This window comes from Euprymna scolopes, chromosome 9 (assembly GCF_053919585.1).
Source record: "Euprymna scolopes isolate OS-2025 chromosome 9, ASM5391958v1, whole genome shotgun sequence".
NCBI classification, from domain to species: domain Eukaryota; kingdom Metazoa; phylum Mollusca; class Cephalopoda; order Sepiida; family Sepiolidae; genus Euprymna; species Euprymna scolopes.
In genome coordinates, this window is record NC_136490.1 from 140,103,184 (window position 1) to 140,111,850 (window position 8,667).

An 8,667-nucleotide genomic window follows, 5' to 3' on the forward strand; every position below is an offset into this window, starting at 1 on the left:
TTGTCTCTTGTTAATCCCTTTTTCGTTTAAAGGCAACTCCTCCTTGCCCGCGAAATAGGCAAGATGGCCGCAACAAGATCGATCTCATTAAAATTTGATCTTCCTCTGTAAAAAAAAAAAAAATTAAAAAAATACTTTATCAAATTAAGAGAGTACCCAGCGTAGTAGACTCCCAATTTTACCATTTTAGGAACGGTTTTCGGAATAAACATCCCTAACATCGAAAGCCATTCTTAACATGGAGAGGTTGGGGTGTACTTACACTGGGTTCTCTCGTAAAAAAAAAAAATACCAATTTTATGAGAACTTAATTCCATAATGAATACGTGCGATATAGTTTTTTTTTTTTTCAATATTTTCATTTTTTTAATGTCTTTATTAAACTAAACAAGTACCAAGAATGTTTTTTTTAAATAAAAAAAATAAAAAAAATGTTCGTGTCTTAAATGTTATTGTTTAGCAATCTAATATTTCTAGTAGTTAGTGAGATGGGCGCGATCTTCTATGTAAAATTGTGTGACCACTTCTCGTTTGTCTGTTTCTCGCCTCTACCACTTTATTTACTTTTTTTTTTTACTCGATTATTTATATAAATCAACGATACAATAGTGTAGAATGCCAAAATCAACTTTTTAAAAAATCTTATTTAAAAAAAGTCACGAAATTAAATTCACCAAAATGCATTTCGGTTCCTTTGTAAACAAAAAACTGTTTTTAAGAGTTGAAAAGAAAATGAACGGTACTCTTTGAACTTTTAAAGGTATTTGGAAGCATTTGAACTTTTAAAGGTATTTGGAAGCATTTGAAACTTTGTATATGAGGTCGTTCCCTATAAACTTGAAAACGGCTGAGTCAATTTTTATGAAATTTCATACGAAGGTACTTTGTGTGCCTGGCAATGTTCTTAGATAGGTTTTGTATCGGAATGTCTTCGATAAGTATCAATAATCGAAAAAAAAATCTGATGAAAAAAGGAAGAGTTGATTTTGACCAAAGTTAACACCTTACACAGAGCCTAACATCACAAGTGCATACGAGAAGTTTTATTACCACACAAAGCAGTAGGGACAGACATATAAAATCAACAGTAGGTTCTTTGATATGACCGGGCGCGTTCGAAATGAATGTTTCTGTTTTGAATTGAACCATGATACTTAAAACTTAACATTTTCATTTTAAACTTTAATTCAGGCTATTATATATAAAAATAATTTTATAGAATCAACAGTAGATTCTCTTCAGTGCAATTTAGACTACAATGTATTGTGGACTAAATCACTGCGGGGAAGCATGTGAAGCTTCTTCCCGATGCACTGTGATGTGTTCCTAACCAGAGCAGGCAGTAAGTCGATTTGATTTAAAAAAAAAAAAAAAAAATGGTCGATTGCCTCGATTTCGATGACAACAAAATTATGGAAGTGTGAAACATTCGTTGATCATTCAATCCCGGGCAACGTAAGGTCTCCCTGCTAGTGTGTAACTACTTTATCAGTTTACGTGATTTTTGAATATGATATATTCGTACTGTGACGGGTACGTAGATAATAAAGATTTTTAGGGTTTTGATGATTTTAAGGCACTACCTAAGAAAATAAATAATTCAATACAAGCTTCTGAAATGACGGACGCAACAACTTCATAAAAGGTAACACAAAAGGGTTTATTAGGGAGAATGTGCTCCGGGTGATATGTTCCTGGTCAAAAGCTGTACTCCGGCAACCTGGTGCTATCACGGTAGTTATTTCAGTGGAATCGTCAATACCGGTTGAAATAACACCGAGGTGGAGAGAACGAAAAAAAAAAAAAAGGGCCCGTTCTGTTTGGTAGGTCTTATGTTTCAAATGCTGGCCGATTTCCTAGGGGAAAGGAAAGGATCAATACGCCGCACCCCTGATTGGTCAATATGTGGCCAAATAGCACAGGGGAGATGCATTGATTCAGAAAAAAAGAAGTTCCATTTGTTTCTGCTACAGATTTTTCTGTTTATATAAATTATGTTGAATTCTGGACGAAAATTAAAAAATTGTTTCAAGTAGTAGGTATCGAAAATGAAAAATGTTTAAAAAAGGGGTACTTCTACAGTTTATCGCCGAAAATGGAGACGCCATTTTTTTCGCGCACTTTTTTAAAATCCGAGGGAGAAATCAGTATTTTAAACTATGACCGAAGTATGAAAAAAAAAAAAAAAAATTAAAATAATGATTTTTCGATTTCATTTAATTTAATTTGTTGTTGTATTGGCCCTTCAAAGTTGCTTTAATTTAAAAAAAAAAAAATGTTTCATTAAAATTATCTATTTGTTTGGGGGCAAAAAAAAACAAAAAAACTATTTCATAAAAATCCAATGTTGCTTTCATTACAAAATTGTTTTATTAAAATTATATTTTCTAACGCAAACTTTTCAAGAAATGTTTTTACAATTATATTTTGATAAATTTTTATGCAGTAAATGTTTTGATTTTCAAATGGCTCTCGCCCAGTTTAGATGTCATTTTCTGTTTTTAATATATATATATATATATATATATATATATATATATATATATATATATATATATATATATATATGTTTCATGGAAAACTTTCCCGTTTTCATTAATTAAATCGAAACATTTTCAATTAAACAATGGCGATCATATGTTCTCTTTCGCTTTCTTTATTAACTTTTTTTCATAGTTCTTTCCGGAAGTAATTAATATCTAGTTTAATTTTTTTTATTATTTATTTCTAACTTCGGCCAAAGTTTAAAATACCGATTTCTCCCTCGGGGTTTAACTACAGGTGTGAGAAAAAATGGCGGCTCCATTTTCGGCGATAAACTGTAGAAGTACCAAAAAAAAAATGTTTGCAGTTTAAAGTTGATTTAAAGTACGAGTTGCCTTACCAACAAGATGGTTTTCTACTTTTCGACTTTCAAAAGTAGCATAAAAATGTAGTCAGCATTTTAATTGGTTCAATTCTATTTCGGTCATCCTAATGAAACGAGTTTCGATATGGCTTCGAAATTATTGCAAGAGACATTGTTTATTTGTTTTTGTTTTTTTTTAATTTATTTATTTGAACCAAACAAATGAAAATAACACAAGTTTAATCGTACACTTGAAACGGCTGAAACGCCGAAATGAGATTTCGACCCGAAAAACATAGTCGCTATCTTTAAGCACATCTAGGGATGATTATTGAAGTTCATAATGTTCTAAATAAAGGATAGTTAGCTTTTTGGGGATGAAATGGGGCTAAGAAATTTAAAAAAATCTTTTTTTTTATTGCTAAAAACAAAATTCTTATTGTTGCTGGAACTGTTCCTTTATCCCCTCTCTCTGTTCCTTTCTCCCCTCTCTCTCACTCTCTCTGTTCCTTTCTCCCCTCTCTCTCACTCTGTTCCTTTCCCCCCTCTCTCTCTGTTCCTTTCCCCCCTCTCTCTCTCTCTGTTCCTTTCCCCCCTCTCTCTCTCTCTGTTCCTTTCCCCCCTCTCTCTCTCTCTGTTCCTTTCCCCCCTCTCTCTCTCTCTCTGTTCCTTTCCCCCCTCTCTCTCTCTCTCTCTCTCTGTTCCTTTCCCCCCTCTCTCTCTCTCTCTCTCTGTTCCTTTCCCCCCTCTCTCTCTCTCTCTCTCTCTGTTCCTTTCCCCCCTCTCTCTCTCTCTCTGTTCCTTTCCCCCCTCTCTCTCTCTCTGTTCCTTTCCCCCCCTCTCTCTCTCTCTGTTCCTTTCCCCCCTCTCTCTCTCTCTCTCTGTTCCTTTCCCCCCCCTCTCTCTCTCTCTCTCTGTTCCTTTCTCCCCTCTCTCTCTCTCTGTTCCTTTCTCCCCTCTCTCTCACTCTGTTCCTTTCCCCCCTCTCTCTCTCTCTGTTCTTTTCCCCCCTCTCTCTCTCTCTGTTCCTTTCCCCCCTCTCTCTCTCTCTGTTCCTTTCCCCCCTCTCTCTCTCTCTCTGTTCCTTTCCCCCCTCTCTCTCTCTCTCTGTTCCTTTCCCCCCTCTCTCTCTCTCTGTTCCTTTCCCCCCCCCCTCTCTCTCTCTGTTCCTTTCCCCCTCTCTCTCTCTCTCTGTTCCTTTCCCCCCTCTCTCTCTCTCTCTCTCTCTGTTCCTTTCCCCCTCTCTCTCTCTGTTCCTTTCCCCCCTCTCTCTCTCTCTGTTCCTTTCCCCCCTCTCTCTCTCTCTGTTCCTTTCCCCCCCCCTCTCTCTCTCTGTTCCTTTCCCCCCTCTCTCTCTCTCTCTCTCTGTTCCTTTCCCCCCTCTCTCTCTCTCTCTGTTCCTTTCCCCCCTCTCTCTCTCTCTGTTCCTTCCCCCCCCTCTCTCTCTCTCTGTTCCTTTCCCCCCTCTCTCTCTCTCTCTGTTCCTTTCCCCCCTCTCTCTCTCTCTCTCTGTTCCTTTCCCCCCTCTCTCTCTCTCTCTCTGTTCCTTTCCCCCCTCTCTCTCTCTCTCTCTCTGTTCCTTTCCCCCCTCTCTCTCACTCTGTTCCTTTCCCCCCTCTCTCTCACTCTGTTCCTTTCCCCCCTCTCTCTCTCTCTGTTCCTTTCCCCCCTCTCTCTCTCTCTGTTCCTTTCCCCCCTCTCTCTCTCTCTGTTCCTTTCCCCCCTCTCTCTCTCTCTGTTCCTTTCCCCCCTCTCTCTCTCTCTCTCTCTGTTCCTTTCCCCCCTCTCTCTCTCTCTCTCTCTGTTCCTTTCCCCCCTCTCTCTCTCTCTCTCTCTGTTCCTTTCCCCCCTCTCTCTCTCTCTGTTCCTTTCCCCCCTCTCTCTCTCTCTCTCTCTGTTCCTTTCCCCCCTCTCTCTCTCTCTCTGTTCCTTTCCCCCCTCTCTCTCTCTCTCTCTGTTCCTTTCCCCCCTCTCTCTCTCTCTGTTCCTTTCCCCCCTCTCTCTCTCTCTCTGTTCCTTTCCCCCCTCTCTCTCTCTCTCTGTTCCTTTCCCCCCTCTCTCTCTCTCTCTGTTCCTTTCCCCCCTCTCTCTCTCTGTTCCTTTCCCCCCTCTCTCTCTCTCTGTTCCTTTCCCCCGTCTCTCTCTCTCTCTGTTCCTTTCCCCCCTCTCTCTCTCTCTCTCTGTTCCTTTCCCCCCTCTCTCTCTCTCTCTGTTCCTTTCCCCCCTCTCTCTCTCTCTCTGTTCCTTTCCCCCCTCTCTCTCTCTCTCTGTTCCTTTCCCCCATCTCTCTCTCTCTGTTCCTTTCCCCCATCTCTCTCTCTCTGTTCCTTTCCCCCATCTCTCTCTCTCTCTGTTCCTTTCCCCCATCTCTCTCTCTGTTCCTTTCTCCCCATCTCTCTCTCTGTTCCTTTCTCCCCATCTCTCTATCTGTTCCTTTCTCCCCCTCTCTCTGTTCCTTTCTCCCCATCTCTCTGTTCCTTTCTCCCCATCTCTCTCACTTTCTCTGTTCTTTTCTCTCTCTCTTCATTTCCCCTCTTCTGCATAATTCTCTCTCTTCATAATTCCACATTCTGTCCCAGACAACACCAGTTCTACATGATAATACAGTATAAACTTCACTGATTATCTAATAAGTGCTAGTACTTGCCTTTCTCCCATCCCCAAGAACTTTTGTCAAAAGCATGTTTCTTAGCTGTTGATAGTTTTTTTATTTACTTGGAGTTTTCCCCCACTGGCAATAACCGGTGGTGTTCCCTGGAATCTGAGTAAAAACTCTCCCCAAATTCCCCGTACTTTCATCTTGTGATAACCACTGCAAATGATTTTGAGTTCTCGCTGGAGACGACTATTGGCTTTCTCTCAGATTTGGGTGGCAATTAGTCTTCCCAAGATTCCAATACCCTCCACATTCTTCCAGTGGAAGTCTGGTTAGTGCCTTTTCTCCTCGATCTTTCCATCCTACCTAATTTTTCATAACTATTTTGTGTGATATCAACCGAGACTGGTGCTATCACATCGTATTTTTTTTTTTTTTTTTTTTTAGTGAGGGGGTGCCAGTTTGAGTTTCTTGCAGTTTCAGTTCTTTTAGGTTCGTATGGTATTCTGTTTTTGTTTCATTTATATTGCAACTTTTATGTGGTTGATTAGCATTTATAGTCTATGCAAGTTGGTTTCCGCATTCAAAGATTTTCCTTACGATTTCAACTGTTTTTAACATTGCTGTGAATTGTGTCTTTCTTTTTATTTGAATTTCTCCCATTTTTTTTTCTTGTTTTTTTTTTATTTTATTTAATTTTTATTTTATTCTATTTTTATTTTTCGGAACTGTTTCTAGTGCTTCTACAATTGTTGGTATTAACATTGATTTTCTGTTCGATTTGCAGTTTATTTCCAACTCCACACTCACCTTTTTAAAGGTTTTCTCGTCTGCTGAAAAGAATATAACATTTAAAACTGTCACCGACGAATAATTTTTCTGATATTGAGACAATTTTTTTCCAAATTAATACGTTATCACCTGTTTTTTGTAAGCTTCCGACTAAAAGATAAACAATGCACATGCGTGTAAACGAAATTTTCCTTCAATTTAGATCAAGCAAGATGATGACCAATGAAAACCATTAAGTAATACGTTAGGAAAAACAGATTTTCAATACTTTCCAATTCGTTCGATAACCTTTGCAAACGAACTTGCGTTATTGCAGCAGCTGCTTGCCATTGACTTCTCACTGGCTGCGACTATTAGTCTTCATTGGAATTTGGGTGCCAACATGTCTCTCCAAGGTTCCAGTCCTCTTTGCACTTATCCAGTAGGAATCTGGTTAGTGCTTTCCCTTCACTGTTTTTCCATCTCTTTGACCCTTCACAATCAAATCTGATAGGCCCTAAACTGGCATCTAAGCTGCAGCCTCTGTCCCATCGACGAAATGTTGCATCCCTCTGCCTGTTCTACAAGTATTATAATGGTGAATGCTCTGATGAACTGCAAGCACTTGTGCCCCCACGACGTGAACACCCTCGACAGACCCGACAAGCTGCAAAATCCCACCCCCACACTGTAGAGATCCCTAGATGTAAAAGATCTTTCTACTCCGGTAGTTTCTTCCCCAGAACTGCTAGACTTTGGAATTCCATTCCAGGTCACTGCTTTCCCAACTGTACTGACATGCAGAAGTTCAAGTGCAACGTGAACCAACATCTTGCTGCCCAAATCCCTACATAGTACCCCAGTAGTTGTTTCCCCTGATAGTAGCCCCCTACACCGAAGTGGCAATGTGCCTTGTTTGGGGTGAAAATGTAATAAAATATATATATGTATATATATATATATGTATATATATATATATATATATATATAAAAATCCAATGTCTTCTTTGAAAATGCTGTTTTAACAACGTAAGTTCTACAAAATAAAAATGATTTTAATCATTAATAAAAAAAATAATTTTTGGTTTTCTAAATTTTCACATTAAACTTACAAAACTATGTTTTAAAAGATGTGGTTTTGCCCGGTCGTAAAATATGCCTAAATATGATATTTTAATTTGTCCAGATTCCGTATATATTATTATAGAGTCGTGATTTCAAAAGTAAAAAAAAACGTATTTGGGGGCCATCAGCTAGAATCGTAACTGAAAGCAAAACTGTCACATTCAAAGCTGGTGATGTTACCACTCATTTAAATCCAATCATTTAAGATCCCTTAGCGCTGTTCTGCGACTTTTAGTTTTGGAAAAGATTGTTTGAAAATAGGGAGACAGACAGACAGACATAGTTTTATTAATTAGATAACACACACACACACACACACACATACACTTGTGTTTGTTATATTTTTCATGAATTTAATTTTTATTTGTTGTATGGCTCTTTTACAAAACTCGTTTCACATTTTGGAAAAATAATTCCGTATATAAAAAGTTTTCTTTTTTTTTTTTTCTTTTTCTGTATTTAATTAATTTTGAAAATTTAAAAATATTTAAATCAATGAAATAGTTCTATTAGGTTCATTTATCACTTGGTGTAGACAGGTCATCTTAAAATCTCTTCAATCGGTGTCCATGGGTAGGACAATTTTGAAATTAGAAACCAGTATGGAAATTTTTTTTTTTTATGATTAAATTAATCTTGCTTCTGCATTGTTTAATTAAAATTCTTCTACCCAACTTCTCTGTTTTGACTCTAAAAAAGGGTGTAGTTTGTTTGTATAGTAAAATGTTATTTATTTAGCATAAAAAATCAAGATAACATTTTTGTTCAAGGTGAAATAAACTACGTGTGTTAGTGGCGACGTTCTCGATTTCCTTCAGATTTAAAATAAATTTTAGAGTAAATTTTACACCGTATTCTGCACCCCCCCCCCCCCCAAGAAAAAATAAGTATGGATTTTGATTATGTTAGAGGTCCGATTTTTAAGCATCCAAGCACACACAGTGAGAAGTAAGGATCGGACTTCTATATTGTATTTTCCTTAGTCTGTCTGTTACTTTTTCTTTGAAACTACTGGACCGATCTAGCTCAAATTTTGTATGGATCTTTGTTATAAGGTACAGTGAACTGAGTTTTAAGGTATCTATTCAATGCACAGTTACAGATTAACAGGGATTAACATTTAATGCAAAAATGAGCACAAATTTAACCATATTTAACCATCAATTTGTCATAAAGCACTCATTCTATATCAACAGGTTATAACCGTTTTTAATGGGCTAAAAAGTCGAGTTAGTGTATAGTTTACAAAACTCTGAAGTTATAATAGCCTCCATATATATGTTTAGATTAAATTTTTAATAACACTAATCATTAATTTATAATAAAT

The 8,667-nt window shown here is 37.6% G+C and overlaps 1 protein-coding gene across 4 annotated transcripts in view; it reads left to right on the forward strand.

Annotated features, from left to right (window-relative positions):
* Window positions 1–8,667, forward strand: part of LOC145284877 (kazrin-like) — a 519,312-nt gene that overhangs the window by 210,687 nt on the left and 299,958 nt on the right. The window lies entirely within an intron of this gene.